This window comes from Ambystoma mexicanum, chromosome 1q, assembly GCF_040938575.1.
Source record: "Ambystoma mexicanum isolate Mex_15411 chromosome 1q, UKY_AmexF1_1, whole genome shotgun sequence".
NCBI classification, from domain to species: domain Eukaryota; kingdom Metazoa; phylum Chordata; class Amphibia; order Caudata; family Ambystomatidae; genus Ambystoma; species Ambystoma mexicanum.
In genome coordinates, this window is record NC_090922.1 from 969,581,307 (window position 1) to 969,609,248 (window position 27,942).

A 27,942-nucleotide genomic window follows, 5' to 3' on the forward strand; every position below is an offset into this window, starting at 1 on the left:
GAATTTGCAGGCAGAATGGCGCACAAGTCCCCGTTTTCCAGCGCACAAATTCCATAAATCAGCCCCTAGAATGTTAGTATTGCAGAACAAAGAACTGTTTTAATTCTATACCATTAGATTTAGTATTAGTGCTTCTCCTCACCACTAGCTTACTTTCTACTGTCATCTGAACCCCAGTAGAGTAACACACAAATACAAGAATAGCCTTCCCAACTAGTTGTAGCTGCCCAATGCAAAATCACACAAAACCACATACATCCTTACCATCAGACACAGATGCTCATGGACACAACACACATACATTGCAGAACAGCCCAACCCATACGTTCTTTTTTTTCAACAGACCCCAAAGAATGCCTACCAAAAAGCGAGTCCATAGAAAACAATGCAGAAGTAGAGCAAATGAAAATAAAAGTGTCCAAAATAAGCATCCATCTCTATCAGAATTTGTACAAAAAGTACAAACAAAAGATCTAATAGAGTCATTAAGCGAAACAAAACAAGCTTCCAGTACAAATCTTTGCCTCCTCCTTCAAAATGTAAAATGAAAACAAAAGTGATTAACAAGAATTCAGCTACCACTACTGCTAACACTGCTCCTATAAATCTTGATGTAGTGGCAACTAACCATACCAAAAAAAGTATTTTACAAAAAATGTTTTGCCACAGAGTCCTTCAGAATCTTATGAAAACAGGAGAGAAATCATGCACAACCCTTAAAACCTACCGTTAAAAAAATGATCTTAGAAACTCTCATAGACAGTGCAATCCTTCTCAAAAGGAAGGTTTTTGTTTTATTGTTTAACAGAATGAAACCACTAACAAAACTAACTACTAAACTACAAAAAAAGACTTCTCAATAAATGAAATGTCAACAAAAATAACTTCTTAAATAACTGTGGAGGTGAATGGAGTCACGCCATGAGCAGAGAACCATATTTCAATGAAGAAGAATACAAGCAAAAGCATACAAACACAATTGCCATGCATAGCAGTGGACGAGGGTATGAAAAACATAATAATACCATAATGAAACAATTAATGCTGCTAACAAAAATATCCCCAGAAAACGTCCAGTATACAAATAGGCATGCACCTCAATGTGTATTGACAAACAAATTTCAAAATCTTAACGCCAGTTCCTCAATCAATATGCAAAAGGGAAAGACAAATTCTAAATGAAACTTCTACAAAATATGGATACCTGTCCAGTGCGCAAACACACAGGACTACAAGGGCATTAATTAGCCTTCATTTCAGGACCTAATTGCAAAAGCACCTTCCATCATATCAAAATCATATCAACACATCATTCAACTAGAAGAAATCTAGTCCATAAACTGCACTATGTTAAAAGTCCAGCTTTAGCATTAGGCAATTTAAATAACAATCTTCTACATGGTACAGCCAGAGACCTACTCGAAGAAATAGAGCATATCCAGAAAAAATATTTTGGAAGTTAAAGCCACTTACGAAATGCAATAGCTTTACAACAGACTAGGAACAATTCTACAAATGGCAAACTTCTACTACACACATACAAAAAAGAAATACTAAAATTAAAAGTAAATCTGCTGAAGTACCAAACCATGTGTGTGTGTGTGTGTTGCCGCAGAACTTTTTATAAAAGTAGCACAAAAACTGTAGACATAACATACAAAATAGAAGACAATGAAGATTCCAAATTGTTTGAATTATCTCTCTACCTTATAGCAGAAAACAAATACGAAATAAATGACCCCTTAATACTTTGCAGTTACTGCACTGCACAACTTGTCAACAACCAAACTCCTGTGCTATCACAAATAACTTTATTATTCCCACTACCAAAACCCTTGCAACAACTCAATTTTTATGAGAGCATCATCATTCAAACAGTGCATCCATTTCAAGCAATAATACGCCTTCAACCAAAAACAGCTAAATTACCTCCCTCAGAATTAGTGAAAGGCATTTGTGGCAATGTAGTGTATTTACCATTAGATCTGAAAGAAAATGCACACACTCTAGGAGTGCAACATCCAATAGAGCAATCTTTAATTGTCTTAGTAAATGGTGTACCTACAAAAGACAAGAAAATGTGGCAACAACTCGTAGACTTACATAAAGTTAGACAAGAGTTGCAATATCTAAAAGACAATAATGAATACTACAAAGAAATTAATATTGAAGAAAACCTGAGGAGAAACCACTGAAATAATTCATGATTCACCAGAAACGGGTCAATTTGAACTTATAGATCCTGCTACAGTATCCAATATTTTAGACCATTATACAATTCATCCATTACACTCTAAAGACACCATAGATGATGCACTAGAAGCATACGAAATGCGACAAACCAAAATATTACCAATCAGAATATGGGGAAAAAAATAGAAGCATATGCTTTTCCTCTACCTTTTCCTACTGGGAAAGGAGGAAGGTACGATGATAGATCCACTCTGATGACAGCATCAGAATACTGCTTGTTACGAATGTATTCTGAAGATCCCAGATTTAGACAAAATGTGGAATACATATTCCACTTACTCTTTGAAAGTGAGCTAGCAACTCTATGCTATGGAGTTGCACACACATTGAAATCAGGTACCCATTTTCAAAATATGTGAGCCACGCAATTACTACAGAAAGTGCAAGAAAAAGATGAGGTTTTACAATCAAGCATTACAAATCTGCTAGCAAACATGCCTGGTACTAAAGTGTACTGGTTCTGACATCACGGAGATGTATGTTGTATGATAAGAAACCTTGGCCCACCCACTTGGTTTGTTACATTAAGTTGTGCAGAATATGCATGGGAAGATTTACATGATTTCCTACGCATATCAAACAAAAACAAAACAAACATAGATATACTAACACCTGGAGAACTTTGCTCTCTAGATCCTGTTAATGTTTCAAGATATTTCCATCATCGCTTCATTGCCATGCTGCACTTTATTTGTAATAAAACTGCTCCTCCCCTCGGAGAAGTGCAACACTTCTTTTGGAGAAAAGAATACCAAGCCAGAGGAGCACCACATATCCACATGCTTTTATGGATTAAAGATATTTCTAAATTTGGTCAAGACAGTGATGCCACTGTTTTACAGTTTATTGAAAAATATATTTCTTGTGAAATTCCTTTAGTAGCAACAAATAATGATCTTCGTGCACAAATTTTACAATTTCAAAGACACAAATGTGGGAAATATTGTTTTCACAAATACAAAACAAAATGGAAATACTACACCAAATGCTGCTTTGGTTCCCCTAGACCAGTTACAGCAACAGGTCAAGTAAACATCTTCATGTCTTCAGTTAGACATAGTGTTAAAGGTAAATCACCTAAGAACACATATTACATAAAAAGAACAGAAGAAGCAAAATATATCAATGATTACAATTCAATAATTGCCCTCTTATGGAATGCAAACCTAGATGGCAATACATTACAGACAATTCCACTGCAATTGCATGATATGTTACAGCCTACATAACCAAAGCAGAAAAAACAGAGCTTCAAGACCTCTGGGTTGATCTATCATCAGAGAAAACACTGTTTTAGAAATTGTACAGCTTAGGCATAAACATGCTCTCTCATAGAGAATGTGGCTACTATGAAGCTGCAGACCATTTAACCGGCACTGCTTTGTATTGAACATCTGAAAATATAGTATGGCAAAGTCTTGGTCCTGCTAAATCTAGAAAAGGAGTTCTCAAATCATACAATGACATAGAAACAATAGCCATAAATGGTCCCAACAGCCAAGACATTTTGAAAAACAGTTTACAAGACACATACTACCCAAACAGTAGTACCACCTTGGAAACCATGTGTCTATACCACATAGCCCAAAACTTCATATACAAAAATAATATAAAACCAGATGAAAACATAGGTAGATACAGAGTGACAAATTGTGAAGGCAGCTTAGTGAAACTTACCAAACGAAGCTTAATTAATCATATCAAATTGTCATTAAAAACTCCTCAACATAAAGAGCTGTATTACATGTCCCTGCTACAACTATTTAAACCATGGAGCAAAGAAGAAGAGTTACTACATATCTTTGACTCCTATGGAGATGCTTTCAAAGCAAATGAATGCCATATAACAGATGTGAGCTTTACACAGTACAAAACAATTTTGCATAATGAACAGCAACATGAAGAAGAACTCCAGGCCCAACTAGATGAGGACACTACCGACAGTAGTCAACCTTCTGTAACAGGAAGCCAATAACCAGTGGGACAGCCACTAACAGCAAATGATGTAGCATTAGCTATGACAGAAGTAGAAAGCACCATTTGTCACTATGAAGAATATACAGAAGACTTAACTGTACTGCAATCAAAACTGAACAATGAGCAGCGTAGCATTTTTCAAGAAGTAACCAAAGAAATTGCACATAGTGTACAAAATGAAAATAAAGAATGTGTCTGCCAAAATTACAAACGTATAATACTACGTCAGTGGTGAAGCTGGTTCAGGCAAAACATTCTTAATCAAAATCATCAGCAAGTTCCTTCAACAATTGACGAACAACAAACTGTCAGCTGTTGTAACTGCCCTCACAGGTTTATCTGCCTACAACATAGACAGTGTCGATTTACACCAATTACTAATCCTTCCAGTAGAACACCAAAACACATTAGAATATTAAAAACATTCTACAGAAGCTGCAATGGAACTACGCAGAGTGTTAAAACAAATAAAAATGCTACTAATAGATGAAGTGAGCATGGTCTCCAATCTAATGTTGACTTTGATTCACCTCAGATTACAAGAAGTACTCAAAAAAAACTACGAAGAGCTCTTTGGAGGAAAATACATTATTGTTTTCGGAGATCTTCTTCAATTGACACCAGTGAAAGGTGAACCTATTTTTAAAACCTTAGGATACAAACTCTGCCGTAAAGCTATTGGCAGCATAAGCAATATCAACCTTTGGCAACATTTCCAATACAGAGAATTAACAGAAAGCAAACGCCAGTCTGCAGACCTCACATACGCCAACATTTAAAAAAATATTAGAGTTGGTGTACTACCTCAAGAAGCACAATCAATATTAAAAACCCGGCATATCCATTCACTGTATGGCCATAACTCATGTGAAAAATTAGCACACAAACATGTCAATTGTATGTCCTTGATGCCAACTCTTGCAAGCTGTTCGAAAGTCAATGAAAAAATGTTGAAAAAAGAAATGCAACCCATAATTGAAATTTGGTCCACAGACAAACTGAACGTACATGGTATGACACTACCCATGTGTCAGCAAGCCATAGCACAACTAAATACATTGGAATACTAACTAATGCTTAAACTTAACCTTGACGTGGAGCTAGTGGACTAGTTAATGGAGCACTTGGTACAGTTGTTGGCTTTCAGACATACCCACGTGACAACAACATTCAGTTTGTCAATATTCTCTTTGACAAACTATCAGAAGTAAAAAGGATAGGACGCTCAAGAGCTTGATTGCTTCTTTTCAAAGACATGTATGCACACAGAGAGAAATTTTCTCTAACTCTAGCATACGCAGTCACCATTCACAAATCACAAGGTCTTACCCTAGATAAAACATTGATAGATTTGATAGATATTGGGTACACAGTCTTTAAAGAAGGCATGACCTACGTACCACTATCACGCTTACGTACACTTGACGGTCTATTTCTAATCAACTTTGATACAAGTAAAGTAAACGCTGATATTCCTTGCATTTTAGAATACAATAGACTACGTTCACTGTACACCCCATCTAATAACCTATCCTGTTCCACAAAAAGCAAAACGTTGTAAAAGAAAACTACTTCAAACAGAAATGCAACAGGATCTCACTGCAAATCCTCCAAAGACAGTAAAAGAAGCTAATAATTCATCAATTGCTACAGCCAAAGAAGAATCTACTACTAAAAGTAACTCAGGTACTTCTTCAAAGAAGCAACACACACTCCGAAGAAATGGCCTGGACACAGAACTATCTGGTCCATTCAAATTTTCAAATATAACTGGTGTAAATTGCTACGCAAATGTAGCAATACATTTTCTAATTCAATTGCCACCAATTTTTGACAATATTTATTTACACAATACAGACCAATTGTGTTTGCAAATGTTAGTCCTTCATAAAAATGCAAGCAACAATCCTGACAGCACATACAGTGTTAATGGAATAAGACAAGAATTGGTCTACTGTGCTGGAATGTTGAAATTCACTATAAACTCACAAGAAGATCCACAAGAATTTCTAATGTACTTACTACAAGTATTGGAAAACAAAAACATACCTATAAATGAACTCTGCCAGATTTCATACATGTGGAAACATACATGCACTCTCTGCAACAATGTCCTAATGAAAGCTTTGTGTATCTATCCATACCTAACTGTGAATCCGTTCCATTTCAGCAACTTGTACAGAGTGCAAACCGTGGAAGATTATGTGCGACATACAATTCAGATAATCGCTCCACCTTACAAATACAAACACATAGTTAATACGTAATACTAATGATTGTACGTTACAATGCAGATGGTACCAAAAACAACTGCAAGCTGACTGGATTCACACATGGTCAAGTATCACTTGGTAAGAAAATCTTCGCAACAACAGGTATAATCTACCACACAGGAGCTACAACCAATGCAGGTCACTACATTGCATATATAAAAAAGAATTGTGGATGGTTTGAATGTAATGATAGTACCATTACTCTAAAGCAGAGATTACCAGCACATCTTATAAACGCTTATTTAATCTTCTTAAAACCAAAATTTAATAATTAATCTGTAGTTAAACATTAACAAAACTTCAATTACAAAACTATAAACAGTTAGACTACGCCAACAGGTATCTAACTGCTCCAAGATTTTTCAACAACCAAACAAATAAATCAATACCACTAATAACTAATCTGTGCTTAAACATTAATAAAACTTCAATTAAAAAACTATAAACAGTAGAATACGCCAACAGGTATCTAACTACCCCAAGATTCTGCAACAACCAAACAGATAAATCAATACCACTAAATTATAAGAAGAAATAAACAGTTAGAATATGCCAACAGGTATCTAACTGCCCCAAGATTTTGCAACAACCAAACAAATAAATCAATACCACTAAAATATAAGAAGAAATAAACAGTTAGAATACGCAAACAGGTATCTAACTGCCACAAAAATCTGCAACAACCCAACAGATAGATTAGTAACTTGAAAATATAAATAAAAAACTATAACCAGTTAGAATACGCCAACAGATATCTAACTGCCCCAAGATTCTGCAACAACCAAACAGATAAATCAATACCACTAAAATATAAGAAGAAATAAACAGTTAGAATACGCCAACATGTATCTAACTGCCCCAGAAATCTGCAACAATCCAACAGATAGATGAGCAATTTGAAAATATAAATTAAAAAAAAAACTATAATGAGTTAGAATACTCCAACAGGTATCTAATAATCTGCAACAGGCCTACAGATAGAACATTAGCCAGAAACAACAAATAAACACTGAAAACAAGGAAAGAAATATATTGTACCATAACAAAAAAGTTTTCTTTAAAATCCAACATGGATTTTTTTTCCCACAGACCCAATGATTTAAGAAACAAACACAGAAACTGAGCAAATTGCACAGTACACTGGTTTGTAAAGTACTAAATATGAGGGTCAAAATAATGCAGAAATGTCTATTATGCAATGCAATAAATCATTATAAACTACCTACACTAACATGATCTTTTCTTTTATCACAGAAATTGAAAAAGAATATCTGCTCCAGTTACCCAAGTGAAATGAAAATAATAATAGGCTCCTGTTCCCTAATTTCAGGCAGAGACGCCGACATACGCCCCTCACACTCGCGGATATATATATATTTTTTAATTTTTTTATTTTTGACACAGTTTTGTAAAAGAAAACAAACTTTTTGTCATATTTATGCCAACTTATACCAGAGTCCTTATATTCAGACCTATAATTTAACCTTGTGCAGCTTTTCCAACAACGTTCCTAGTTCTTTATAATAATATCATATCCAATAAGTTGATCACATCACACGTTAGTTGCACATTTGTTCCTGTTATCATGTAGCTCCACCATTCATGCATGTTTCCATTTTTTGGAGCATAACGTTCTAGATGCAGGGAACTTTGGTCAGCAATCTCCACGCATTCGATTAGCAGATGTTTGATAGATTCTACTTCTTTCTGGCAGAATCGACAGGTGTTGTGTATAATTGTTGGATCTTTTATTTTCATCAGCCGTTTGCGCGTATGATAGAGATTGAGACGTAATCTCAAAAACTGATTTTGGTGATAGTCTGACAGAAATTTAGTGAGATAGTTAGGCAATTCACCTACTTTTTGTGACGTTAGGCCTAGATCCATTGAAGTGGCCAGTGCGGATCTTTTTCTGTATTAACAATCCACTTCCATTGCCTAAATTTTTCTTTTGCCACTTGTGGGATGGTGACGACTAGAGACATATTCCATTCTGCCTTATCCAAAATAGCCATTAATTCTGCTTCCCAACTATTTAATAGGCAGGCTGAAGGATCCTGGCTTTTATTATTTAAAATACAATATGCTTTTGTTATAGGAGATAGTCTCATTTTCCGCAGGCATAGAATTGATTTCCACTGTATCAGTGAGTGTAAAGATTCAAGACCCAACTCGTGCCTTATTGCCACCATTGAGACGTCTCTAGGGAGTTTAAGGGCTTTACGCCAGAACAAGCCTTCTAGCCATGTCCAAACACTTGCATTAATATTCCACCCTGTTTCACAGCCAAAGCATACTGCTGGTGTCACTTTTTGCTGATAGAAGGTGACTGGTGGTTGCAACGAGAATTTTCCATATTTGCCATGCAATTTTGATCCTTGTAATGCAAACATTTTCATACGAGATAAGATCTCATTAGTCCAACTCCATTCTCTAATTGAGATATTGAAGGAAACTCCCAGATATCGAATTGCATCAGTTCTCAATAAAGTTTGATTATACACCTTCCACTTGAAAATGTCGATCTTCAATTTGGTTTTATGACCTATTGCAACAATTTGAGATTATTTTGCATCCATGAAAATTGGCCATTAAATAGTCCTGCAAGGCTCGCAACAGTCTTTGCAGACCTATTTCTGTGCTATCGAGCAGAACTATATCGTCGGGAAAAAATTAGATGGCTTACATGGGTTACATTTATTTTCAGAGGGAATGACTGGGATTGTGCAAGAGCAACAGGGAGATCTGCTATGAAGAGTTTAAACAACAGGGCTGCTAGAGGGCAACCCTGTTTTGCTCCTTTTGTTGTTTGAATTTGATCTGAGAGATCGCCATCAGCGTTAAGACGAACGCGCATGCTGGTGTTTGTGTGTAACGCTATCAAAGGAGCAAGTAGCTGATTTGGGCATCCACAACTCTTTAGTTTCTTCCAAAGTAGTTGGTGAATGATGCTATCAAAAGCTTGTTTTAGGTCAATGAATGCCAAAAACAGTCTTTTTTTACGTTTTATTTATCGAGTTCGGCCAAATTGAATAGCATCAGATTAAGTTCTTCTCCAACTCTTTTTATGAATCCAGTTTGTCTCACGTCATAAAACTTGGCATCTTCAGCCCATAAGGCTAGTTTCCTTTGTAGAAAAGTGGCAAATAGTTTCCCCATTGTGTCTTGCAACACTATAGGGCGATAATTTGCTGGATCGTCGCGGCTGCCCTTTTTAAACACGGGAACTACAATTGCACTGGTCCAAGAATCATGAATCGTTGAAGTTTTTGCGATGTGGTCAAATGATATATTTCGCCCAATTTTCTTTGTTCGATTTTTACATCAGATTTGAGATCCCGTCAGGGCCAGCAGCCCGCGAGGATGTAAGTTTTTGAATTGCCTTCGCGATGTCATCAACCTCTTCAATCACATCCCAATTACCAGTTTCCAAGGTTGGGGTTACACAGCAAGTTACATTATCATTCTTGAAGACAGCTGTGTAATGCTTCTCCCAAGTCGCAGCATTTACGCCATTTGCTAGAGTGCTCATTTGATTTAAGTGACCGGAATTAATGATTTTCCATATAATACGGCTGCCTTTTTGAATCAGAAGGCGCAGCATCAATTTAGCTTGTTCTTGTCCTCGTATAATATTAAAGGACTTAAGCCAATTACGGTAATGTTGGCGTCCCCGGGCTATCTGCAAAATTTGGTTTTGTCCACCAGCCTTTCTTATCGATTTTACATCCTTTCTTAAGGTTTTCTTGGCTTCCCATAATTCAGGGCTAAAAGGGTGTTTATAATTTCTTGGTGTAGTCTTATACGTGCAAGTAAACTGTTGTTTTAATAAAGACGCATATTCAACTTGTGAGCTCTGGATACAGGAGTGATTATAATCCGTAGTCAGTTTGTCGATTTGCCTGCCATTTATTCTCAGACGATTTTGAGCACTATTGATGTCCAAGTGCGTTTTAAATTTTGGGTAATTTTGTTTGTATGGATTTACCCAAGAAAGCACCAGCGCATCGTGATCGCTCACAGTGGATTTCTTTATTGTTAGATCTGAGATGTGCACTTGTAGATTTTCAGAAACGCAAATATAATCCAACGTTTTCTTAACGTCCCCTCTATGCAACGTTGCGGATGCAGGAATGTCGACTCTTGTGCAACCATTCAGCATAACACAACTACGTATCGTGAGTTCGTAATTCCATTTGGAACCACGATCAGAGCATTAAGTAGGACATTTTAACCTTGTATTCGATTCGCAATCTTTTGTTTCATTAAACCATGCAAAATTTAAGTCGCCACAAAGTAAAATAAATGGTTTGTTGAACGATGCATTGCAGTTGTCTACTTGCATTGTAACTGATGCGAAATAGGCTGATACTGCGATCATAGCCTGGTTCCAATCGGTGTTTAATAACAGTAGTTCTTGTTTTTGCAAGTTTCCTGACTGATCGCATCTAAGGATTTGAAGAGTCAGGGCTTGTACAAATAGATATGTCAATCACTTCCCAGCCCGAGGAATTCTTTATCATGGTCAAAAGACCGGAGAAAAGATGACAAAATTGATTTTTCCCAGCCTCGTTTAAAAACAGCGTGTATCCATCACATGAAGGGGTTTTTCAAAGCCATGTTTCTTGCAGGCAAATAAATGTGCTTTTTTATATCATAAGGACCCCCTTCTTGGAATAAATGGGAGAAACCACGTGTGTTCCATGATGTTAAAAAGTGGGTCAAATTGTTTGACCCTGCGTGGGCCTATTCATTACATCTTATCTTATTTATAGCGCCAGGATATGTCGGTTGTTGTTTAAGTTGTTTCCACAGGGCTTCTCTTTTTGGCTTATTGGACAAGGGTTGTTGGTTTTTTTCCTCTGTAGAATTAGAATGGGGCTGCTGCTCCTCAAACTCTGTTAAGTCAAAGCCAAAGGACAATAGATCATCTTTTGCGTCAAGTAAAGGTCTTGCAACAGTTCGTGACCTCATATGTAAAATAACCCAGTCCGATTGGGATTCAGTTTTGTATTCAACTATGGCAATATCATCAGATCGTATGTATCGTAGGGCAGGTACATTATGAAGCAGCCTCATTACGTTGGCTCTATTAAGGTTCACCTCATTTTTATCTTCTAGAATGTTTTCAAGTTCGAGCTTGCATCAGCTTTCCTGTCGGAAGATTTGTCGCTCCGGTCTGTCATAGGTGCATTGTTGCTTTTGCTGTTTCGATTGGGCACTCGTGAGTTTTGGATTAAGCTTTGATATTAATTTTGCTGAGGGATCCGGTGATTTGCATAGTACCTTCAGTCGATCATTCGAATTTACTTGCAGTTTCTTTTCTCGTGCATGTAATGACAAATTTGACAGACCTTTGGGATATCGATCATTTTGGTCCGACGAGCCGCAAATTACATGGTTACCTCTAACATCTCCCCACGGTTTGCAACCGTGATTTTCAATTTCTTCAGTTTCGGATTCTGCATTTTCATTTGCAGTGTATGTTGAAAAATCGCATAGATTGATGGAGCTGGTACCAACGCTATCAACTGAGGGGCTGATGTCTTCACCTCCGCGTTTTGCGGCCAACCCTGAGCAAGTAGCAGAATCTATTAACTGATTTTTGTTGATAAGTTAATTATCTGGCTGTTTTGTCCCCAGGGAGGTTTTTGTGATTTCCGGTCATGGAGGTGTTGTCAGATTTCTCATAAATCTTTTAGCGTCGTTTGTACGTGGATGTTTTGGAACAGGAACTTTCTTCGTTGTTCTCATGGATTTTGCTTGTTTGGCTTTCAATAATACTGGCACCGCTGTCGATTTTATTGATTTAGCAGTGCCTGAGAAAATTCCGAAAGAGGCTATGTGATCTTTTAATGATGTAGTGTTATGTTGAGCATTCGAGGGAAGAATATTAATATTAGCTGCCTTTACACGATTGTGCCGGCAATACCTCTTTAGTTGCTGTCGCCTTCGTTTGTGAGCCTGTGGTGATAGTTGAGCTATCTGCCACTATCACAACATCTGTCATCTGTGCGGAAGAGATTAAAACCTCCGTATTTGCTTTATTGTTACTGGTCGCATCATTGTTTTTCTTTCCTCCAATCGATTTTTCAGCAGCTCTTAGTTCTCTGATGGTAGCTGTCCTAACCTGTAGTTCTGCTTGACCATCACGAGGGTTGTTCATGTCCAGGTCGACATTAGAGAGCTTACAGGTACAACCGTCTCTCAATGGCCACCCTCTAGGCTGCACCACCACATTGTGTCTAATCCACTTAGTACATTCAACTAAAGCCTCTGCCAAATCGACCTTTTCAAGGGCTTCTCGTTTGGTTATTTCTTTCAACTGCGCGTGCCATTGATGTGTGGCCGCAGCTTCTGAGTCTAGATGGTTGCTCAATTGCTCATTAAGTTTTTCCAAAGCACTCACTTTATTATTCACAGTTGTTAAAATGGCATTTTGTTCTCATACTGCATCGTTAAGCGACTCGTAAAGTTTCGTGAACGGTAATAGAGCAATTGAGGTGCTGCTAGCACATTGTTATGGATCTGACTGCTACCTGCTATAGAAATATTTCCTTTAGTATTTACAGCTTCATCAGATTGGTTATTAGCGTGAGTCTGGGATGAACTGCCTCTTGACGACTTGAGTTGCGTCTGTCTGCGGTTAGTTCCGTCAGGATGGATACTGTCAGAATTTAAGGTGTGTATGCCATTAGGCTGACAGTCATCAGTTGTATCGAAGTTAATCGAGGGCGCTGTTGTTGTGGAGTCATGCTTTGCAGCAGCATTGCTGGCTAGCATGTTAGCTTCTTTTCGCATCGTACTCATATTTTTTGGTGTTGGTCGACCATGGTATTGTTTATTTAAGAAGCTATCATTTAGGCGCTCTTGCATCAAGATGAAATCAGATTTTAGGCGTTCCGTTAGCCGTGCTTCTCGCGAGGCTACATTGTCAGACATTGAGGTGCTTTCATTAGGTGATTGAAGAGATTCCGCAGGATACATTACTGCATCTATTGTTTGAGGTTCTTCAAGCGCCAGTAACGCATGTCTATTGATGCCAAGTTTCTTTTCCGCAGTCGGATTCTCTCTAGGCTGCTATGGTTTGCAGAGACTGTGACTGTAAGGTTACATCGTGTTTGTCTTGCATAATGTCAATGTGCGAGCAATCATGTTTGTGTAGAGCACAGCGTTGCATACTATTCACTTGTAACAAAGTTTGTGGCTGGGAGGTAGTCTTGGTAATCGTCTGTGCCGCCGGCAAAATCACTTTTTCAATTAACAGCGACCACATCGCCAACAAGTCGGCATCTGTGATGTCCAACGAAAAAGTGGCATCTGATGCATCTACATAAAATGTGGGTGGTGGTAGTGACTCACAACCTGCTGGAGGGTCTTCAAAATTGCAATGATTCACCTCATTTTTCGTTGTCAAATGATCAGTGTCTACTGTCAAGGGAGAGGGTGACTTTCCAATCGTCTGCTGATGAACTTCGATTAGAGGTTGTATCGGGGCAGACAAAAAAATCGAAGTGGGTGAGAAATGTCAGCGACCGTGGCCGCGATAGCAGGCAAAGGCATACCCGATTTGGGGGTCAGCAGAGACTTATCAGGCATTTCAGGCATTTCAAACATATCAGGGATGTCGAGCATTGCAGGTATGTCGAGCGTGTCCGCAGCGCTCGAATATGGACACTCAGCGGCTTCCAATGTCAGCGCAGTTCCGCTGTCCGGAGTTATTTTCGATTTCAACCAGTTTTTCAGTGGACGCTCTTCATCATTACTACATACGTTGCTTACCTTTGGTTTTGTAGTTTTTGAATGTTGCTTCCGCAACTTCAACAGGCGGTTTCGGGTGTACGGGCCCTCTCCTGTTTTAGTTACTTCAGGGTCGCAGGGGGATTCCATCAGCGACAACCTCACCGCACACGTGCAAGCTGGGGCTGTAGACTGGAGACGGTCTGAGGCGGACTGGGCAGACTGGACTCACTGCCGGACTCCGCGCCATGCTCTGCGCGGTAGAGTATATTATATAGAAAGCAAAAGAGGACTGTAGCTACAGCTCCTCAGCGATGAGTCTGTGAAGCACAACCACACACGTAGAGTTCCTTGGCAGATTGGACTCACTACGCGGATATATAGCGGAGCCCCATTTAAAATATTATGCAGCAGAAAAGTTACAACGATATAGTGCCATGCACACGATTCACGAATCCCAAGCCTCGAATGAAGAGCGTTGTCAGCTCGAAACACGTGTCAAGCTGTTTTTGTCACGCATTAAAACCAAGCTTAACCTTGCACTTAGACTTGTGATTTTGTGCGCAGACCAGGAAGCAAACCACCTCTCATCACAGTCCTGTCCCGTAGGCAAATTTGGCAGGCTGCCTACAAACTGCTCCCATCTGCAGCCCCTTCACTAACCTATCTCCAGTCAGGGCACTACTTCTCAATTCATCTCCTTCTGCCAATTTTTTCCATGAAAATAATATATCCAATGACAAATAATCAAACAGTAAGTATATTATAATTCAACTCACAAATACTGCTCCATAACACAACCATTGAAGCAAACATCTAACCATACACCACAATCCAAAATGTTTACTTCCATGGATGTGTTATACTGCAGTGCTTGTTACCAAGCTCTACAATCTTAATTACATGACGTAGCCAACACTTGACATACAAACTATACAAATCAAACAGTACACAAAATGTAGATTGTGGATATTTGATGGATGTTTGATTCTATGGGTGTGTTATGCTGCAGTGGTTGTGGCCAGGGCCTAGAGTTTGGGTGCATGGTCTACGGCCTGTAGGCCATACACCCAAGACTCTAAGCCTTGGCCACAACCACAGCAGCATAACACACCCATAGAATCAAACATTTTAACTGTGCTATATGGGCTACTGCTTTTTTTATGTCCACGGACAGCCGCAGTGACCGTGGACATGACAAACACATCAGGGGTGCCTGCCACCTAAACAAATACAGCATTTGACCGATCTCTTACTCCCCCTCCCTCCCCAAGCACTCTTACACACTAACACACTTCCCAAAGTTGTATTTTTCTCCCTGTTCGTCCACGGATCCAAGATAGCGGGTGCATCAAAACAATACGACGCACCTCACACTTCATCCTAGCCAATCAGTAAACAAGTCGTATGTCCGTGGACATGACGCAAGCCGATTAGCCACTAGATATCACAACATTTTTGACACCTACTTTTTGGTTGTTTTAAAAAAAAATACTGGATGGATTTCCACCACACGGGACCAAGCCGCTGCTCCTGCCGCAAATTTGGTGCAAATCCGGCCAGCGGTTTGAGCTGTAGGCGTGAGCAAAGTTTCTTCCCCATTCATTCTATGGGAAAAAAATAAATTTTGGGACCCCGCTTATAATTTTGCTCCTTTGCTAATCAACACCTCGCCCTTCCTCCCCAAGATGTGCTAAGCACCAGTGGGTCAGGAAGGGGCAGGAAGCAGATAGGAGTCACCAGTTTCAGGCATCACATGGTGCAATTGCTGTCAGCGTCATCTGGCCGGGGCGCTGGGACAGAGCCCGCCGCACAGGCACAACAAAGACCCGGGGCCAGCCCTGGGTCCAATATAAGGAGCTGTCTTTGCAGCAAAAAACAGAATCAGTTTGTGGTCCCTGCACGGGGACCCATGCAATCCAGTATGGGTCCTGCACAGGGACCCAAACAAAAGAGTACTTTGAGTAACGCAGAGTCTCTTCTTTTTCCCAGAACCCTCTCACCCTAGAAAAAGGGCGAGAAGAAAGAAAAAGAAAACAGGTCAATGTATGGTGACCACACACTGTCGTGGGACAAGAAAGGCGGCACAAGCTAGAGGGGGTAACCTCGGGACCCGAAGCCCAAAAGTACAGCATATTTTGGATACTGTAATTATGATTAGGTTTTGTTATGACCATAAGTGTGCAATAAAATCTCAAGTGAGACAACACGACTTAAGGCAAGAAGGTAAGTACGCTCAAGCCCAAACAGTACCTCCGGTCAGAAGAAAAGTGGTCCAGCTAGATGTTGTCTTGCTACAGCTATGTAGACCCTCGTTTCTGAGCCTCAGTCATGGGGACAAGAGTGAGGACGTCTGGAGAGCTCCTGCGGCAGTACTTGGGATGGTCATCGGCAGCTACGAGCTCTCTTCGATTCAGAAGCACTTCACAGTTTCGTCACTTCGCAAAAAGCACTGATGCAGAACAAAGCTCTGGTTGGACTTTCCTTGCTCCCTCCGTCGTGGACTCTGTTGAGGGGAATCTGGATCAGGAGTTCCTGCTTCTGGAGTGTCTGTAGGAGGCACCTGGAGTTTTTGGCCAGATTCGTTCCACGGCAGACATTACACTCGGTTAGGGACACTCGACCCCTGGCATTGGACTTCTGCAGAAATGGAGAGGCACAGCAATTCGCGGATTATGGCAAAGTGGAGTTTGTCTTGGGGTAAGTTGGTCCCACTAACCCAAGGGAAGAAGTCATCCCTTCCAGAGCTTCCCTGTTGATTCTAAAAAGGAGTTCAGCACATCAGCAGGGATTCACCAGTACTTTGAGGTCCAGGAGGTTGTAGCAGGCTTCTCTTCAAGATTTTAGCTTTGGATGTTTCGTCCAGTGGTCGACTCTGCCTGAAGTCCCTAAACCCTCACCTTTTAAGCAAGCTATCCCATTTATGCACAGCCTAGGCAGTCAATCACACAGCACAGTGCAGCCAATCAGCACTGGTTTCGTGAAAGCACACCTAGAGACAAAGGTCAGGGAAGTTTCAGGACCCTACCTCACATCCTGTCTTTCCAGACACACTGGAGCCAGGGGTGAGTTTCAGGGGTGAAGCCGGTCAAAGGCAAAACACACAAAGGGCTTAAATATGTCTCAACGCACAGAACAAAATCCAAGAAAACCTCACAAACAGAACATGTCTAAAAAGAAGACAGGGGCCATTTTGACAAAATGGTCACCCAGTGTTGTTGTACTGCAGCTGAGGGTTCAGCCTGTGGTAAAAAAAACACAATGGTATTAAAAGTAAACCACTGCCACCAGCCATTTAAAGTAGAGAGGGTAACAAAAAATGTTACATGAGAAAGTAGGATAAGAGCCTACTAAGTAAGCCCACAGTACTACACATAAGATGGTGTGTGCTGGACCTACAAAGGAAAAGGTAAGTAACATCAATTTCACCTTATTATTCTTGGGAACAGTAGTTCACCCAAGAAAAGGTATTTAAACCTTAAGAGAAATCCAAAGGACTTCTCAGTGACACTGCACTGAAGGTGCTGTTTGTCACTATACAAAAAGCAGATGCCTATGGATTTTGTCAGACTCCTAAAACAGTGAAAACATGACATCCAAATCAGGGAAAAACACATGAGAGAGTGGTAAAAAGGTACCACTCACTCAGGGGTTTTAATTAAAAAGTCCCAAATGCAGCAAAAGAGCTAGGCGTGTCTACGGTTGAAGGGAATTAGCACAGAAATAAAAATTCTCCCTAACATTGGCGGCACTGGGGGTCCAAAGATCTGGCTATTATTCTTGAGAAGCCTTTTACAGTGACCCTTATGGCCTGCATCTCCACCATGTTATCAATGTTAATATGGTGGCGCTCCGTGGTGTCCAGCCTCGTCCAGATGATATCTATTGAATGCTGCAGCACAGTTTGTGGGCTATGGAGAGGGCCGGTGCTGAAGTAGGAGGACCTGAACCTAGTCTCATCTGAATCAGGTGTTCGACTGCCAGCACTCCCTGTATCCAGATCACCCTGATGATGTGAATGGATGTTTCCCTCAGGAGCTGAGGGTTGGTCTAGGGCAGATTGGTGGGAAAAGCTGTTGAGTCATGTGTGCCACTGACTGGTTGTTGTGCCTCTGGGATTACCACAGGGGCCATCTGTGGTGTGGTAGTTACACCTGCTGGGGATTCTGCACCTGCATCTGCATGTGGTGTGTCTCCATCAGGTGGTGTGCTAGCTGTGCCCTGTGCACTTCTAGTTAAAGTGCCACTGGCCACACTTGTGTTCACTGTTGTTGTCCCACTATTTGGCACAGCTGCCTTGTAGCTGCTGTGCTCTGGCCCTGGTACATTGCACCTGCTCTTCCTCCCGCTGTTGACATGCCTGGCATGTGCAGGGCTAGAGACTGAAGTGTTCTCACCAGTGATGGTCCCTGGTAAAGAAGTGGGCTCCGCCTCACCATCCAGAGTCAACTGTGAACCTGCTCGGTGTACAATGACACGCTGTCAGTCATCATGCATTCTTGTACATGGACTAGCAAGACACTCATGTAACATGATGAATGGTCATCCTACACATATTTTCTCCAATGGGAAGGGACCATTGCAGGCCAATGAGCATGACTCATACAAGGTGGGAGCAGTGGCTGCTGATGAGGTACATGGCACCTGCATGGCCTCATTGGCTGTTGGAGTGGCAATATGGCTGTTACATGTGGTGGCTCAGGGGGCCGACTTTAACACTGAGGAGTTCATAGCACACATGGGTGCTTCTCATGGTTGCATGGCCTCAATTGTACATTTTCACTAAAGTGCATGCGCATTTGCACAGTACCCCGCCTTACCTTGGACACACATGTGGTAGCAGTGCCATTGTTCACATTTCAATGTGCTTGGCCATTCTTTGTACATAGGGAGCATCTATGATGGGGGAAACATGCATGGCATGATCTTTTGGGCAGTGCATTCTCATGGGAGAGGAAACATTCTTACTCACCAGAACCACTTTGGCTGTTTGCTCACACTCCTAATGCCTTCTCCCCTTCCATGTGGAGGATGGTGCTGGCTTTCTCCTCCCCTGGGGCCAGGACAAGGGGCACCTGTGGCAGAACTCTCACCTCTGTTTAGCATTGGAGCTGCTGACCCTGGCTTCAGGTCATTCCAACACTTGTGGCAGTTCTCGCTGTCCCGGGGTCCCTGCCCAGTGCCACAACCAGGTCCCAAATACTGGCCCAGATTGCAGCCTTTCTCTGGGCAGAGGTCCTCCGATGTCTGGTGACATAGAGTTCATCAGCATTAGGCACAACCTTACCGGCAATCATCTTAAGAACACCCTCAATGAACTTCACTTTGCACTGCCTCATGTCCAGACCTTGCTTTTTCCCTTTTACAGTGTCGTGTTCCTCAGAACTTCTGTCTTCGGATGGCAACAGGAAATGGAAGAATCAGGGCAGATTGGATTTTTAAAGATGGCGCCACCAGACTTCCCATTCCCGCAATGACACTATCTGCACCGCTTGTAACTCCGCCAGGAGAATTAGCTCCAAGTTGACCAGCTGTAACGGTAATGGCACTGATACAAGGCGGATATACCGTCCAAATTTAATTTACGGTGGTAATTCTGCTGGACGGAATACCTTTACCACCAATGGTGTGTGCACGCTCCCATCAACTTGTAATGTGCTGATATTTCCACTGGTCACAATGGCGGGAATGGTAATTACATCGAGCGGAATTGTCACCGCCATCACTGCCCAACTCCAAATGAAACCTTTTGTGTACGTATATATTTACCGCACTTGAGCTGTATAAACCTTTGCTTTAGTACCCCCTTCTGGATATTAGAAAACAGCAAGTTGCCTATAATATAGGGCTAATGTACTCCCAAACTATGTTATAAGGAAATTACCAACCACAGAGGCATAGAAAGAGTAGGCGAGAGGCGGAAGGCAGTGTTCCTTTGGATGATTTTGGAACTTGAAGGCAACTTGTAATGCACATGTTCTGTGTTGTTCCATGGTGCTTATGCATCATTTGTTAGAATTCATGGTCACACTCTCATCTCCTTTCAGGGTCTCATAACAAGTGTGGTAGCGCAGTCATTTACGTCCAGCAAACTACTCAAGGTAAATCCTCAATGGTAAGGCTAGAAATGAGTGGATTTATAGTATATTCACAAAAGTTCCTATGAAGTCCTATGGACTGTAAATTGGAGATTTATACTGCTTTACCAGTTTTGTGATCAAGCAAAAGATTGTTGTGGTCATTTTATGGACTTATTGTGAAATTACAGCTAAACTCCTAATGGGGTCCTTATTCCTGTACTCAGTAATCAAGCCCATGCGAGGTGACTTTAATTACTTAGCACATTACATAGAATACTCATAAAATCTATGAAGGTTGGCACAACAAAAAACAAAAAACTATTAAAGTAATGTAATCAAATGTATTTAAAGCTGCGTGACAAAGTTTATATGCTAAGCTATGGCTGTGTACTAAATAATCACGCTCACATACATTTCCCATATCCTCTAAAGAATGTAAACTGCCGTAGACAATTAGGAAAAAGAGTATCTGAAAAGCTGGTCACACCTATAATGAACATTTTTTTGTTACAGGTGAATAGTGATGTGACAATTAGAATGTAATGAAAATGATTCTTTTTTTCAATACAGGTATTGCAGGCATCCATGTAACATGGCTATAATACTAACAACATAATAATAATAATAATAATAATAATAATAATAATAATAATAATAATAATAATAATAATAATAATAATAATAATAACTCATTTTATTTTCAGTAGTGATATTGGTGTCTTGTGATCTCCTTTCCATTGTCACTGGTTGAATAATTAGAGCAAATTTACTGTACACTAATAAGCTACAATGAAAGCCACATCAAGTTTTCAAAAAATACTAATAATATAGCAGCAAATCAGTCACATTTTTTTTTTATTGTGTTTGGTTAAAAACCTTTACAAAACATGTTGTTTAACAATAACTAAGACATTTGCTTTATACAAATATTATTAATCTAAACAATACAAAGCATAATTTAAATAAACACATTTAAATTGCACAAAAACACAAAATCTAAAACATGTACTGTATACAATTTTATTAATCTAAACAATACAAAACATATTAGAATAGACACATTTAAATTGCACAAAAGAATTCATATTTACTTATACATCTTATTACATAACAAACTCCTCATAGATCATTCATTTCCTTCAGCTTGGAGTCAATGTTCGCTAAAATCAAGATTAGTCTTAAGGTGAGCTTAGTGCTTTCACCCCACATACATCTCTGCCATAACCCTTCCCAAGACAAGTTAGAATAGGAAAACATATAATTCCCAAACCTAGACTGTCGCAAATCCTAAAAATATTCACAGTAGACAACTAAATGTTTAAGAGTCTCGAGAATTGTCACATCTTTACAAAAATGGCAAGAGCCGTCTTTAGATTCTTTATAACGTATACCCCATTGGAACAAACATTCATTTGTGTGTAAAAGATTCAATTTATATCGTAGATATAGATTACGACCAGATGCGGATGGAAATTGCATGATATATCCTGATCTATCACCGCATTTTCTTCTGAACTGGGCAAACTCATAGTAGGATCGGTATGACCCAATTCTGTCTGACTGGCAACTCCAATAGTATAAGTGCAATTTTAATTTACAACTAGGTAGACATAATATTAGATCGTCCTTCAAAATTCCTAGAAGTGCCATTAAGTCATTCATTTTTTCAGCATGTTTGGTTAAAGATCTCATACAGCCCATATTAAGATGTTCATTCAGGTCCTCGTAAAGAGAGTTACAGGTAGGATCCAATATTTTAGCATAGGTATTTAGTAGCCGCCTGTTCCGTTTAGCAGATAAAGGAAGAATACCAAGTTTGTGACGAACTATGTCATTTGGAACGGATCCTGGAAGCCCTAGTACTCTTTTCCAAATTCCTCCTTGTAATGTATCTAAGATGTTGTTTATTTCATATATACACATATCTAATATATACAGAATCGATGGTTCAGCTTTTAGGAGGTAGAATTGAAGGATGGGCAAAAGAGAGAATCCACAATATTTAGCCATGATTAGTCTCATTTGAGAGACTAGTGGTTTGATTTTCTCTCCCATTTTATCTATCCACCAAGCCTTTGAGAAGGAATCCGATAAAGGATACCCCAAATATTTGATTTCTTGGATTATAGCGACCCGTATACCTTCCATAGTCCATGTGTATGAACAACTCCTTTTATGGCTGTCCTTTAGTATCAGAATACGTGATTTAGAATGATTGATTCTCAGGTTATGAGCATTAGCATAACAGATGAAAGCATTGAGCTTATGCTGCAAACCAAAGGGTGTTTTATCAAAGATGAGAATGTCATCTGCAAATCCAATGCAGTTCAATTTAGTCTGACCAATTATAATGGGATAGATAATTTCATTCACCCAACATTCCTCTATGTCGCATATATACAAATTGAACAACAAGGCTGTCAGTGTGCAACCTTGTTTCAACCCAACTTTTGATGGAATTTTATCAGTTAACATGCCTTCCTTGTTTAAGCGCACACTATATGTAGTATCAGTATGAAGTAGGCTGATTAGCGCTATCAGATATTCAGGGAAGCCCACCACCTTCATCTTCACCCACAAGTAATCCCTTAGCACAGTATCAAAAGCTGAACTCAAATCAAGAGCTGCCATATAAACAGCTCCTGTATGGTTATGTTTAGAGTTCCATTGTATATGTGCAATCAGTGTAGCATTGAGAGAGCATCCCATTTGAAAACCTGTCTGGAATTTAGAAAGAATGACATTTGTTTTCATAAATTCTTGAAGTTCTTCAAGAATTAGTTGACAGAAGACCTTAGAAGATGCATCAGTTAAAGCAATTGGTCTAACGTTCCCAGGGTCATCAATGGGTCCTTTTTTTATATAGGGATTACAACTGCAGAGCGCCATGAGCTTGGGATTGTTCGTGAGTAAAATACTGCGTCAAATTAGTTTTTTAAGATCACTGCCCACAATTGAATATCCGATCTATAGAGACAAGCTGGAATGCCATCAGGTCCCATGGCCCTAGAAGGATTTAGTTTCATTATTGCCCGCAATATATCTTCTATGCTCCAGGGGGAACGGGTTGGTATTATATTTTTGTAAACACATTTAGGATTCTTTAGAAAATGATCAGGTAGATCGTATTTCAACATAAAGTAATTGACCCACTGATTAGCTGATGTACCATTTTCTTTCAACCCTTCGGTAGTGCCATTTATCAATCTTAATATGGACCATATTTTCCGTGTGTCACTTTTCAAGATATGGTACATCATATTCTGGTTATCTTTCAAGTAGAGCTGTGTTTTTAGATTGTTCACAGATGTTTTATGTGTCACAAGAATAGTCTTTTTTAGAAAATAATATTGTATGGTTCAAGAGACAACCAAGAGAGTTGTCGTACCTTATAATTCTTGATCTTCTTTAATTTAAAAATGTCAATATTAAATGTATGTAAGTGGTGTTTCGTGACAGGTGCAGGTTTTCTGTACTTTAACATTTCTAAAAGATGGGATTCGATCTTCTTAGAGATGATTTGATCTACACATACAGGATCAAGAAAAGAATCAGCATTAAATTCATTCCAACGTCGACTTTAAGTCGATGAGTTAGCTGATGACATGTAGAAGGGTTCCATCTAACCGACAGACCCAATCAATCATTTTCTACCAAATTTAGAGACCGGGTTGGAATAAATTCCCAACCATCTAATTTTAATTTGATAGAGATAGCATTATGGTCACCAAATCCCAAATTCTTCATGTTAACAGTGTCGGATAAAAGACAGAGATTAGAGGATCTTAGGATCCATTCTTAGCCGAACTGGAAGCTAGAGGGATTTGTTCTCCAGGGCCTTTTTTATGAGATAAACAGGAGGAGTTAAAATCACCCCCCACCACCACTCCAACCTCATTATTTCATGTGAATAAACCTTCTAGAATTGAATCCAAAATGTCAGTAATATCATTGAACGTAATTGTAGATCTATTCCAATAAATACACATAATGATTAGGAATTTGTCATGAGATGATACAGGGGTTTTAATTCTATAGCTATAACGTTTGCATCCTTGTAGACAAGTTTCATTAGAGATTTACAAGCATTATTTACTAGAATAGCTAACCCCCCCGAGGGTCTACCCTTTGCCCCTCTGTTTGCAGGTTGCGAATAGCAATTAAATCCTTCCGCAGTCCGAAGGGAAACATGCATTGTTTCCTGGAGTAGAATTATAGCAGGGAATTCACGTACATCAATGGATCCCCACCATCTATTAAAGTTAGCAAGCCCACAGCTGTTCCATGACAGACATTCAAATAATTTTTTGTGATGACCAGGGCTAGGATGGCACAGTCGACGTGGTCACAGGCATTGATGGTAGAAGGTCATTTAAACCAGATAGTGCAGCAGCCATCGCTATTATCTGTTTGACTATATCTTCACTGATTTGTGGAGGCTGAGTGTGCACCGTGTTCTGGTCAACCTTTACTGTGGGAGCAATGGGCTTATCCAAAAAGATTCTTGCCTCAGAATCTGAATGGATCAGGAATGGGATCAATCCAATATACACAAAATTCTCTTTCTGTTCCCACACAAGTTTCATAATTAACCTGGAATAGAAACCACATGTCATCCTATTATTGTATCTATTGGCTAGTCTTACCCTCTGTCTCGCCTATCTTCTCTAACTGCTTCTCCATTGACTATCCTGCTCTCCTCACTAAATCTGGTAGGAAAAAGATTAAAAAGGACATCCTGGTCTCCAACCCAGGCCTCCCTATCGCTGACACCTACACTAGTGCCTGCTCTAAGGACACTCTCACTGACATCCTCTTTTTCGTGCCTTCGCCAGACCTATGGACCCTTCATATGGTCTCTGTGCTCTCTCCTTTCTCCTCCTCTCCCATTAATGGTGGCACCCGTTGGGATGTCCTCTTGGCCCCCTTCCGCTCCTCTAAGGCCATCATTAATGTCTACGCTAATGGGACCATCTTGGCCCATGGCCCTCAGGCCAACCTTCTCCTCTTTGATAGACGCTTCCCACACCTCATCAACTTCCTCTCCTCTCCTGCTGTCCCCCCTCCTCTATCCTTGGCTACCTTGCCTCTACCCTCCCTCCCTGCCCCCTCTCGTGCTCCTTCTTCACCTCCTTCTTCAACACCTCCGCAGGGCGTACCTCTGATCTGTACCCCTCCCCGGAAGCTCTTCAAGGAGGGCAACCTTCTCCACATTGCCACTCTAAATTCTCGCTCTGCCATCAAACACTCCTCTGATATCTGTCACCTTCTTGAGGAACTGGACCTCGACGTCCTCTGTCTCACTGAGACATGGTTCACAGCCAGCTCTGCCACCAGCTTTGACACACTCCTACCTGACGGTTACAAGATCCTCTCCATGCCCAGGCCTAACCGTGCAGGGGGTGGTGTTGCCCTTATCTTCCCTGAGTGGATTCCTGCCACTGTCACTCCTACGCAGACCTACTCCTCTTTTGAATGTCTTGTCTGCCGACTCTCTCTCTCTCCTAGCCATTCCCTTACTGTGGCTACTATCTATCGGCCACCTGGTCAAATTTCCTCCTTCCTCTCTGAGTGGGCTGACCTCTCCTCCTCACTCCTGTCCTCAACCACTCAACTCCTCTTTCTTGGTGACTTCAACATCCACCTTGATGCCTCCAGTCCCCCCACTGCTCTCTTTCGTGACCTCTGCGACTCTCTCTCACTCTCTATTCTCCCGTCTGGGCCTACTCACTCTGCTGGGCAGACTCTTGATGCTCTGATCTCTTCTGACCTTCCCCTCTCCGTCCCTCTCTCCACTCCTCTCTCCTGGAGTGATCACTTTCTCCTATCCTCCCACCTCACCCTCCCTACCCCACAGGCAAAGCCACCCTCTTCACTGCCACCCACCTTCTCGGTCATCCGACCCATGAAGCGTGTGTCAGTTGAGGCTTTCGCTGCTACCTTCTCGGCCCCCCCCCGCCCCTTCGGCTGACTCCCACCCTGACACAGCCCTCTCCATGCTCCACTCTGCTATATCTGCTACTCTTGATATCCTTGCCCCCGTCATGAGAATCCGCCTGAAGCCCAAAGCCAAATGTAACTCCTGGTATGACTCCGATCTCGCCACCCAAAAACGCAAGTGCCGGGTTGCAGAGAGGAAATGGCGTGCTTCATGTTCATCCTCTGACAAACTGGCCTGCCGCCTGCTCCAAAGGCAGTATCGGCTCTCCGTTCTCACCAAGAAGAGAGCCCTTATCCAAGCCCGCATCTCTGCGGCATCTAACAACTCCGCCGAACTCTTTAACATCTGCAAGGAGCTGGCCAACCCTGTTGCAGTCTCTACCTCTCCTGTCCCCTCCCAGGCCCTCTGCACTGCATTGGCCTCTCACTTCATCTCTAAAACTCAGGACATCCTGTCCTCGCTCTCCTCCTTTCACCTCCCTCCCTCCCTTCCTGGCTCTTCCTTTGGCCCTTCTGCAGTCACCCCTCCTCCCTCTTTCTCTGCCTTTCCACTTTTCTCTGTTGACGAGGTTTCCAGACAAGTCCGATCTATGAAAGTCTCGTCTAAACAGGTTCACCCCTGTTCCTCCAAAACTATCAAGGACCACATCGACTCCCTGGCTCCTGCCCTGGCTGACTTTTGCAACCACTCCTTCGCCTCTGGAGTCTTCCCTTCCCCCCTCAAGCACTCCCTTGTGCACCCTCTTCTCAAGAAACCCTCTTCCGACCCCTCCTGCCCGGCTAACTATCGCCCTATCTCCATCACTCCCTTCCTGGGCAAGCTCCTGGAGAAACTGGCCATCTCCCAGCTAAACCTCCATGCTGAATCTGTTGGTAGTCTTCATGACCATCAATCTGGTTTCAGAGCTGCCAGAAGCACGGAAACTGCTCTCCTGAACATCCGTGAAGACCTGCTCTTGAACCTCGATTCCAACACTCCGTGTGTTCTCATTCTGCTCGATCTCTCCTCTGCCTTTGACACTGTCAACCATGCCATCCTGCTCAACCGTCTCCGTGAAAACCTGGGTATCACTGGTCAGGCTCTGGCGTGGCTGCCCTCTTTCCTTTCAAATCGACCCTCCCAGGTCCAACTGGGGTCCTTCCTCTCCGACATCTTTTTCTCCACCTGTGGTGTCCCCCAGGGATCTAATCTCTCTCCCTGGCTGTTCAACCAGTATATGGCACTCCTTGCCCACCGCATCGCCGCTCTCTGCCCTAATTTCCAGTGCTATGCGGACGATACCCAGCTCATTTTCAGGCTACCCTCAGCCTCCCCCTCTCCTTCCCTCATCTCTGACTGTCTGTCTGCTATCCAGGAATGGTGTGCCGCAAATGACCTCTGCCTTAATGCCAGTAAGACTGAGATCCTACTCATCGGTACACCCACTCCCTCCTTCCCTGCAGCTCTCTGGCCTGCCTCCCTTGGCCCCCTCCCTGCTCCTACCTGCAATGCAAAAAACCTTGGGGTCATCTTCGACTCCACACTCTCCTTCTCTCCTCATATTTCTGACGTCGCTAAGAAGTCACACTACCAGCTGCACCTCCTCAGAGGTATTCTTCCCTTCCTCTCCTTCCCCCAGAAGCTCACTGACCCCCGAGCCCTGGTTCTCTCGAAGCTGGATTACTGTAACAGCCTCTAC